The following is an 8,924-nucleotide window of genomic DNA, read 5'->3' on the forward strand; positions in this document are numbered from 1 at the left end:
CAATTGTTATTAAAGAAGATCCGAGCCAAATACGCATTCTAGTTTATATCACTAGCATAACGGTAGTAACTAAGAATGAGACCGTATGTTTAACTAAAAAACAAGATTTTGTTGCAATTATTAAATATAAATATATTATATCAAAACATTGTATTGCTTCAGTGGTTTACATGTATACACCCTTTGAATACTCTATACAATTGTTAAAATAAAGAAAGGGGTCAAAGAACTGTGCAGCACAATTGAGAATCATCAATATTGTTCAGCGCCGTTTGAATACCGATGACGTAAAATAAACGAGGATCATCCATATCATGTGATGTGTAAAACGTTTTTTTTTTGGTAGTTGGTGTAGGTATTTTCCAACTCCAAGAACTATTAACACTATAAACAATACGTTATAGAATAGTTTATGTTTGGTAAAATATTAAAACCATAACATTTATAGTAACGAATGAAGACGTCCAACCCATCCAATTTAGAACAATTCAATTAGACCTATATTTAAAAAAATTAACACATAAAAAACCAGGCTTTACGGAAATCAATGAACATTGTCATATTAAAAAAACAGTTAAAGTTCACTTTTTTAGTTATTAAAAAAGTGACGAAAGCGTGTAATTTAAGAATTGCGAAATAAATGACAATTGTAATATTAAAATATAATGGCTAAATTTTAAGTGTTGACAAAAAATGAGGAAGTGTTTCATTTTAAGAAGTTTTAAGGAAATCAATGGAAATTTAAATGCTAAATTGTAAGTATTGTTAACAACAACAATTCAACCTTTTAGTAAATTATAGCAGTACAGCTAGTGGACTGAACCGTATTATGAATTACGTGATCAACAACAGTACAGACAGTTGTATTGGCGGTATTCAAAAAGTACGTTTGAAAAGAAGAAGATTTAAGCTATCAAATTTGTAATAATTCTGCAATGACGAGTTTCTTAATTGCCATTTTCTTATTATTTGCTGTGGAATACAATTTGGCACAGACTGAAGGAATAACTGAAATTGATCCATATTATGTGTTTGCGTTTGTTGGATGTAGTGTCAAGCTTACATGTACTTTAAATTCGACAAGTGCTGCAACGGTTGAATGGTTCAGAGAAGAAAATCTGATCGACGCATTGACTGAAAATGGCCGCTTTTTACAACATTTCCTAAATAGTGAAAGGCAAGCTGTGAGTATTTTGACAATTGGAAATATTTCGGAAAAAGATAATGGTACAACATACACATGTAAGATTGGTTTACAACCTTCGACTACAAACGCTTTCATACATGTCGTCACTGATGTTTGCAATGAAGATTACTCTAAATTCAAATGTATTGATGGTAGGCCTACTAATAACTTGAAAGACATTAACTGCACCACGAAATTAGATGGAATTAAAACTCTGTTTTATACCAGTGTATACGATACATGTCAGAATAAGTTTTTTCAAACTATTTGTTCTTGCAAAGGAACAAGCTGTCCAAATACTAACAACAAGAATAAAACTGAATGTCAACCATGTTCAAATACCATTTTCAATGATTTTGAACCTGTCTCTACAATAAGTACACCAGAAGATACAATAAAAACTTCCCAAATAACTGATGATATGGTTGATAAAAATGATGGACAGGAACGTTGGCCTATATCATTTCACTACCTTCTTTTTGGTCCATTGGGTGGAATTTTTATCTTAGTAATTTTAATTGGTATATATATAGTGATAAAAAAAGAAGATACGATTGAGGAACCCAGTATTGAATATGATCCTACCTCAACTGGAAGAATTAAAAGACATGTTGAACTACCAGACTTTTACGTTAAACAGTGATTACGGTATAGAAACATTTCGGTTATAGGCCTACTTGAATCGTCTAATATTAATTAGTTTTGTTAATCAGTTTATTAAGTTTAATTTGCTGGTTTAATATAATTTTTGTAAATGTTTTATTGTCGTATTGTAATCATGAGAACACATCCATCGTCTTTTAAGGATTTATGTGCGTTGAAATATAGTTTTATTTATGATTATGAATAAAAATGGGACTGTATTATGCACACAGTTGTATCTACGGTATATCCAAATACCACCATTGTATACGCTTCAAGATTTCATTGTGACGTACATGTGTTCTGTCTATTCTGTTTTTTCCAGTTGTTTACTTTATCTTCATTGTATCTAAAAATACAAAGTCTGTAATTTATTTTTGTTTCCTGATGCCTGTATCAAACTATATTGAATTTAATGGAGCATTTTTAAAGAATAAAGCTTTAAGCTTTACCATTTACAGTATACCAATATTGTAAATGCAAAGCTGCTGTTTCAACGACATATGATAACAAATTAACTTAATTAATAGTTAAATATCAATACACACATTGTACTAACGTATAAGAGGGCATCTTCAGGGCTCAAACAAAGTGTAGCCTTCACATGGGTGTTTTCTGAATAGGGTTTGGTTGTAATGTTAAAAAAGAATTGCCCCTCGTTCGTTCTAAAAGAAAGTTCCCGCTTGTATGTGGAATTCTAATATACTTCTGAAAAACACGTTAGCTTGTAAATTACTAACAAAGTCAACCAATTTAAACATTGTTTTGCATCATCAATCAAATTGAACATTGCTTTTGGATGCGACTTTTTGTCATTTTGTTGGAATACTAATCCATTTCCCTCGTGTCAATAAAAATGAATATTATGTGCAGAAAATGGGGTAATTTCCTAGTCTACTGAGGGACTAGTCAAATTCGTCATCTACAAATTAGTCAACTAAACTGTAGTCACGTGTATACGAACTTGTCAATTGTTTGTTTAAACCGTCAAACACTACACAAGAAATAAAGTATAAGTATTATTAGAAGCAAGTGAACCTTAGTAAAAGGTATGAATAGCAATATTATGAAAATAATGTACTTCTTGTGTGTTGTGTTTCCTGAATATAAACCTATACAAGCACCACGGTGGTAGGATTGTTTTGGTAAAGTGACAAGGTAATTATACACTATCAATACATTTTGATGATGACGAGTTTAACTATCTTCATTCTAATGTTCACTACACTTGTGGAATACCATGGAATTACCATAGAAACCTCGAAAATCACGCCTGAAATTTTTCCACATTTAGTTTTCGTATTCGAAGGCTGTGATGTCAATCTTACATGTTCATATTCGACAGAAGCTACAGATGTCAAGTGGTTTGAATATAAAGAAGAAGAAGACGATTCAGACATTTCAAAAGATACGTTTATAACTAATAGTAATAATGGAACACATACTATTTCTATATTGACAATTATGAACGTTACGCGGACAGACAGCGGGCAGAATTATTGTAAGTTTGGTTCTATATCGACTGATACGAGTATTGTAGAAGTCATTCCGAGTAGCATCAACACCTGCAATCTTGAGGATATTGATACCATGTGCACAGAATCTAGAAACGATCCAATAACTGTTAACTGTAGTTCTACAATACCTAATGGTATTCTTTCCTTTTACCATATGTATGGATGCAATAATTCTAGTTCAAAAACAACGTGTGTTGTTGATGCACCTTACATTTCGACAGATCCAAACTCTATAAAGAAATGTCAAACATGCTCAGATTCAGTTTGTGATGTTTGTAGTATAAGAGAAACAACACTTCCTGATATGACAACAACCACTGGAACTATATTGACAACTTCTGACGTCAAATCAACATTAATTGATAATGATACGACAACAACTGAAACTTATAAAACTGTGGTAACTACCACCGCGATGGAAACATCTGAACGTATACCATTTCACTATATTCTATTTGGTGCATTAGGTGGAATTGTTGTTTTAGTAATTTTGATTGGTATGTGCATAATGATAAAAACAGAAGACACGACTCAGGAACCCAGTATTGAATGTGATACTATAACCACCCCTGGTAGAATTAAGAGGCAAGTTGAACTACCAGAAATGTATGTAAGGCAGTAATGATCTGATTTATATGATAACAAACCAGTTTATAAAACGTATAAACAAGTAAAACAGGCTTCTACATGATTGACTCGACAAAGACTTTATAACGCCTGTTACATTGAGTCTGATAATCTATTCTACCTACTATGGATTTTGTACATTTATACTTTTCGGATGAGTGCTGTATCTCCCAATTTTTGCCCAGTATCATAGGAATATTTGTAATACGCCATCTCAAATGTATCATGTACGGTTATGTTTTTATTTTATTTATTTATTTTATGTCTTTAGGCAATGTGGCCAAGGATTACCAATAGTGAATTAATCCCTGTCCTATCAGATAGGTGGTAATCCTCCTGATACAGGGGCTATTGTGTGAACCAGTTCACCGGGGTAACCCCCTACTCTTTTTCAAATAATGGACTGGGTTCTTTAAAGTACACACAGGTTATAACTGTGTACACTGGACCTACGGTTTATAGTCCTTATCCGAGAAGACTTGTTCCATCACCAGAACTAGGAGCGATTCGGCCTCGAACCCTTGCCGATGTTAAAGTTTAGATTATAGTATAATATAATACTAGGATAATACTACATGTGAAACTGAACTGAAATTTTGTATTACCAAATGTTCTTATGATATGGGGAAATCTAGATACACTCACGAGTATCGGGTGCCTACTAATAGTAACACCTTGATTGATATCCTCATAGAAATCTATATAATCTCACGTGAACATTATACAAATAAATGTTAACTACTGTAGATGTTATATTTGAATAAGGTAATATTATAGTTCTTCAATATTGGTGCAGTAATTTAATAAACATACCAGGTAATATGATTGGTTATCATGTTTTATACTTTTAAGTATCAGTAGCAGTTGTTTGAAAACCTTACAGTAATAAAGTAATAACATAAATTAAAGTAACTACAGTATTATCAAACTTCTGAAAGGACCCATTTTGGTATATAATGATATGCCTTCCTGTTTTTGTCATCTGGACCAATCTGTGTTTTCCAAGTAAACTATAGAATTATAATCTAAATGAGAATCTAGGAAAAGGGGGTACAGTTATCGAAAAATCCTAGATTCACGTGCAGAGTAGATAACATGTGTCAAAGTGTGGAAGAATCTTATTATTAAATAAGTCATCAAAAGCTGGCACATGATTATTAATGACAAAGGTATACACTCTTAATGGCACTGGTAAAGGTAATGTAGTAGGTCTTATTCACTTAGTTACTATTTGCACAATAACAATTCACACAAAACAAAAGAAATATATCACATGGCAATATGAAGCCATAGTAACTAAAGTATGTTTCAAATGACACTAGGCTGCTGATATGTGGGGGTTGAATTTGTATAGCATGCCACTTATTGTAAGGACCATCTAGGTCGAGGAGCAAGGCTACAGGTATTGTTTCCTATTTCAAAGGTTAAAAATCTTAACCAAAATAGGGAACAGTGATGCATGACAACAATTCAATAAAACACCAAATATAAGATCAAGATATACAATGGTTAATATTATTCTATCCTGGTATGGTGAATAGACAATGAACGATCTGCCAAAATACGAGGATTTGTGGTTAATTAAACTGTGTACGAGCATACTGGTTGAATTCTAGGCCTAAAATTTGTTGACAATTAACTGGCAAAATAGACACATACTACGGCAATAATAGGTAAAGCGTTTTTTAATATTTGACGTGAACAATTTGAAACACCAACTTAGGGTGGCTTACAATTTCTATTTTCCTGGCAAGCTAGGAAATAGGAAAACAAGCATGGCGAATCTCATTTACTTGATGTTTATTTTGATAATTGTAAGTAGTTACTGTACCTGTTCAGTCACTGCTTTGATTTCTATTCAACCACTGAGCCCAAGTGTATTTGCCGGTGACAGTGCTACATTTGAATGTAAAACTGACGGTACAAAATATGAACAACCTTGGCAATGGTTTAAAATCAAAGATACTATAGTGCAGAACATAGCGCTTGAGGATACCTTTACTTTGGCTGAATATGGAATGGTCGTTTTCGATGGAAAGAGTAGACTGACTCTATTAAATGTTTCAATGGCGGATGACCAAAGTGTGTATTATTGTCAGTGTGGTGTTGTATCAAAGATGGCGACTCTTACAGTGATTTCATCGGCTGATTTGGAATCAATGTATCTACAATGTGACGTTGATTCAACTTTTTCTAACACAGAGAAATTAGCTACTTTCACATGTAGCGTAGATGATGTACGGTCGTCATTTGACCTACGGTGGTATGATGGTGACCAGCCACTAGAACAGCACGAGTTCATATGCTACGATAATACATCACAATGTGCACAATATCAACATGTTTTATCTGTCTATGACGAAGGAAAAACATTCAATTGTAAACTAGAAGGACCGGGTGTCAACAACATCCAAAGTTGTTCTGCAAACCTTGACATTCCACCAACTGTCTTTGTCTCAACTAAACGTACAACATTCTACGACGGGGACTCCATGGAAGTAATCTGCACAGCAGAAACACCCTGGCGAGTGGTTGGCTACGAGTGGTACGTCAATGGAGAAAACATATCGTCAACTCAATTACAATATAGCTTAGAAAACAAAGAAAGTGTTTTATTGTTATCAGATTTGGATACAAATCATGAAGGAATCGATATCAGGTGCAACGTCACCACATCATCTGGAATGGTAGCTGGTGATAGACTACATATTGATGTCAATAGTAGATTTGATATATTAATTATCATCTGCTTTAGCGTTGGCATCGTGGTAGCATTTGTTGTTGGTCTGTGTCTTGGTAAAGTGATAAAATCAAGGAAACCACTTTATTATATTGATACTTCACTTGCTGTAGGCAAGATAACGAAACTAAATGATGATAACTATTCGAATTGTTCGCATGAATATGAAACTGTCTTTACAGGTGAAAAACCTACAATTCAAAATAAAACTATAACATCTAGTGGATATTCTGTATTGAAAAAGACTGATGCCCCAAAATACAAGGAAATCAATCCTAATCCAATCGACCTAGAACATTCGGAATATATGTCACCTGAAACACATACGTAACTTTACCAGTGTTCAGGATTACAGAGATTCTCATGACATCAAGATAATTACATTTCAACCAGTTTTCATTTGTACTAATAACGATGTATTCATCTGATAAAACGAAATTAGAGTAGGCGAAGAGACTTTAAATTAAATGGATATGCCTTTGTAAAGAGACACTGTACTCTAGTAAATAGGTGTCATAATGGCCATTAATGAATATGCATAGGTTATTCTCTAAAGTAAACCAACAATTGTATAATTAATATAAACTAGGCCTAATAGTAAGAGTAAAAAAACAAGGTATCGTTGTAAATATAATGTTTATGGTGGGAATTATAATTTCAATTTATAAGTATATGTAAAGCCACATCTCTAGTCTGATAACTGCTGTGAGTTAGTTTAATGGCAAGGTCTTGCGCATTATAGGTCACTGTAGATGTTTCCTCTTGTATTATGTTATAATGCTACAAGGCATTATAAAAACATTATATGACATAAAATAAATATTATAGTTTAATTTAGTAGGCCCAATGAAGAGTTAAGTTATCTCCATGAATTAGTTTTATTTTACTTTATTATTGTAAGATCTTGTTTTAATTATTAAAACTCTTTTTTTAAATGTTTAGTTTCAATACTTATAATCATTAAATCGTTAATTCGTGTGCTTACGATTCTAAACTGTGTTTTCGTCAAATACGTGACAGTTTCAGTTAGTGTACCGCATAACCCCGTTTGATTGATTGATTAAATGATTGAGTAAAACAATGGATGACGTTTTTATAACAATTAATAACTTTCTTTCAACTGGTACGGAAGCCCTCCCTGATGTCTATTACGTCATATATTTCGTCAGCAATCCCATCTCAGAAATCTAATAACAATCGATCGATCTAATAATAGCCCTAGCGAAGAAAGCATACTTACACGTATCCCTCTAACTAAAATATTGTGGTCTAACACTCCCAAAACCCTACATTTTAGAAGTACTTTTAAATCCTTTCCCTATTTAAAAAAAACGAAAAGAAACTTTTAAAAGATAAAACATTATTATTTGATTTTCAAAAGAAACAGTCATACTACTGGTGGTATATTAATTGTAGCATCTATAAGTATATAAAACAGTGTCGACTATATACACTTTTAATGACTTCCGATATGCAGACCTAGAATTTTTGGAGGTACCTTAAGCCTTACGCTGACGTAAATCTTCAACTACCGATTACTACCGCTGTGACCTTTTAATTTGTTGGTAAGCCTATATAAAGCCACCTCAGAAAGTATACAGTACTTGGATCCCGGTCAAAGATGACTAGTTATCGCAAACTTATCCTTTTAATGTGCATTTTACACGGCTTCTTTGAGGTACATTCAAATAATGAGACTGAAGCAAGATCTGCAGACATTGACACGGCACCTAAAGACACTGAAGCATCACCTACAGACACTGAAGCAACATCTAGGGCTACATACACTGAAGCAACACCTACAAACACTGAAGCAACACCTACAAACACTGAAGCAACACCTACAGACACTGACTCAACAGGTACTGATGAGGATAGAAACACAAGTGATGTTATTTCAAGTGACTACTCTAGCATCACAGACATCGACTACAGTATACCAATTAGCATTAGCGCTTCTTCTGATTATTCATACTCAAGTGATACATCAAGCGAAGTTAAAAAAACTGCTTTCAATGACGAACATCCCGAGTAAGTAATCATTGTTTTAGTTTTATATTGTAATACCCAAGCACAGTCGTCGTAGGCATACAGTATGCCTACTAAAAAGGCGTGCCTAATTTATTAAAGGTAACCAATATAAATTGAATTAAATTAAATAAACATACTTACCAGGCCTATACATTATAGATATTGGTGTTTTCTGATTTTT

General features: G+C 33.2%; 1 protein-coding gene across 1 annotated transcript in view; it reads right to left on the reverse strand.

Annotated features, from left to right (window-relative positions):
• The window catches only part of LOC140062226 (coiled-coil domain-containing protein 122-like), a 33,093-nt gene that overhangs the window by 16,227 nt on the left and 7,942 nt on the right, over positions 1-8,924 (reverse strand). The gene's annotated exons all lie outside the window — the stretch shown is intronic.

This window comes from Antedon mediterranea, chromosome 11, assembly GCF_964355755.1.
Source record: "Antedon mediterranea chromosome 11, ecAntMedi1.1, whole genome shotgun sequence".
NCBI lineage: Eukaryota > Metazoa > Echinodermata > Crinoidea > Comatulida > Antedonidae > Antedon > Antedon mediterranea.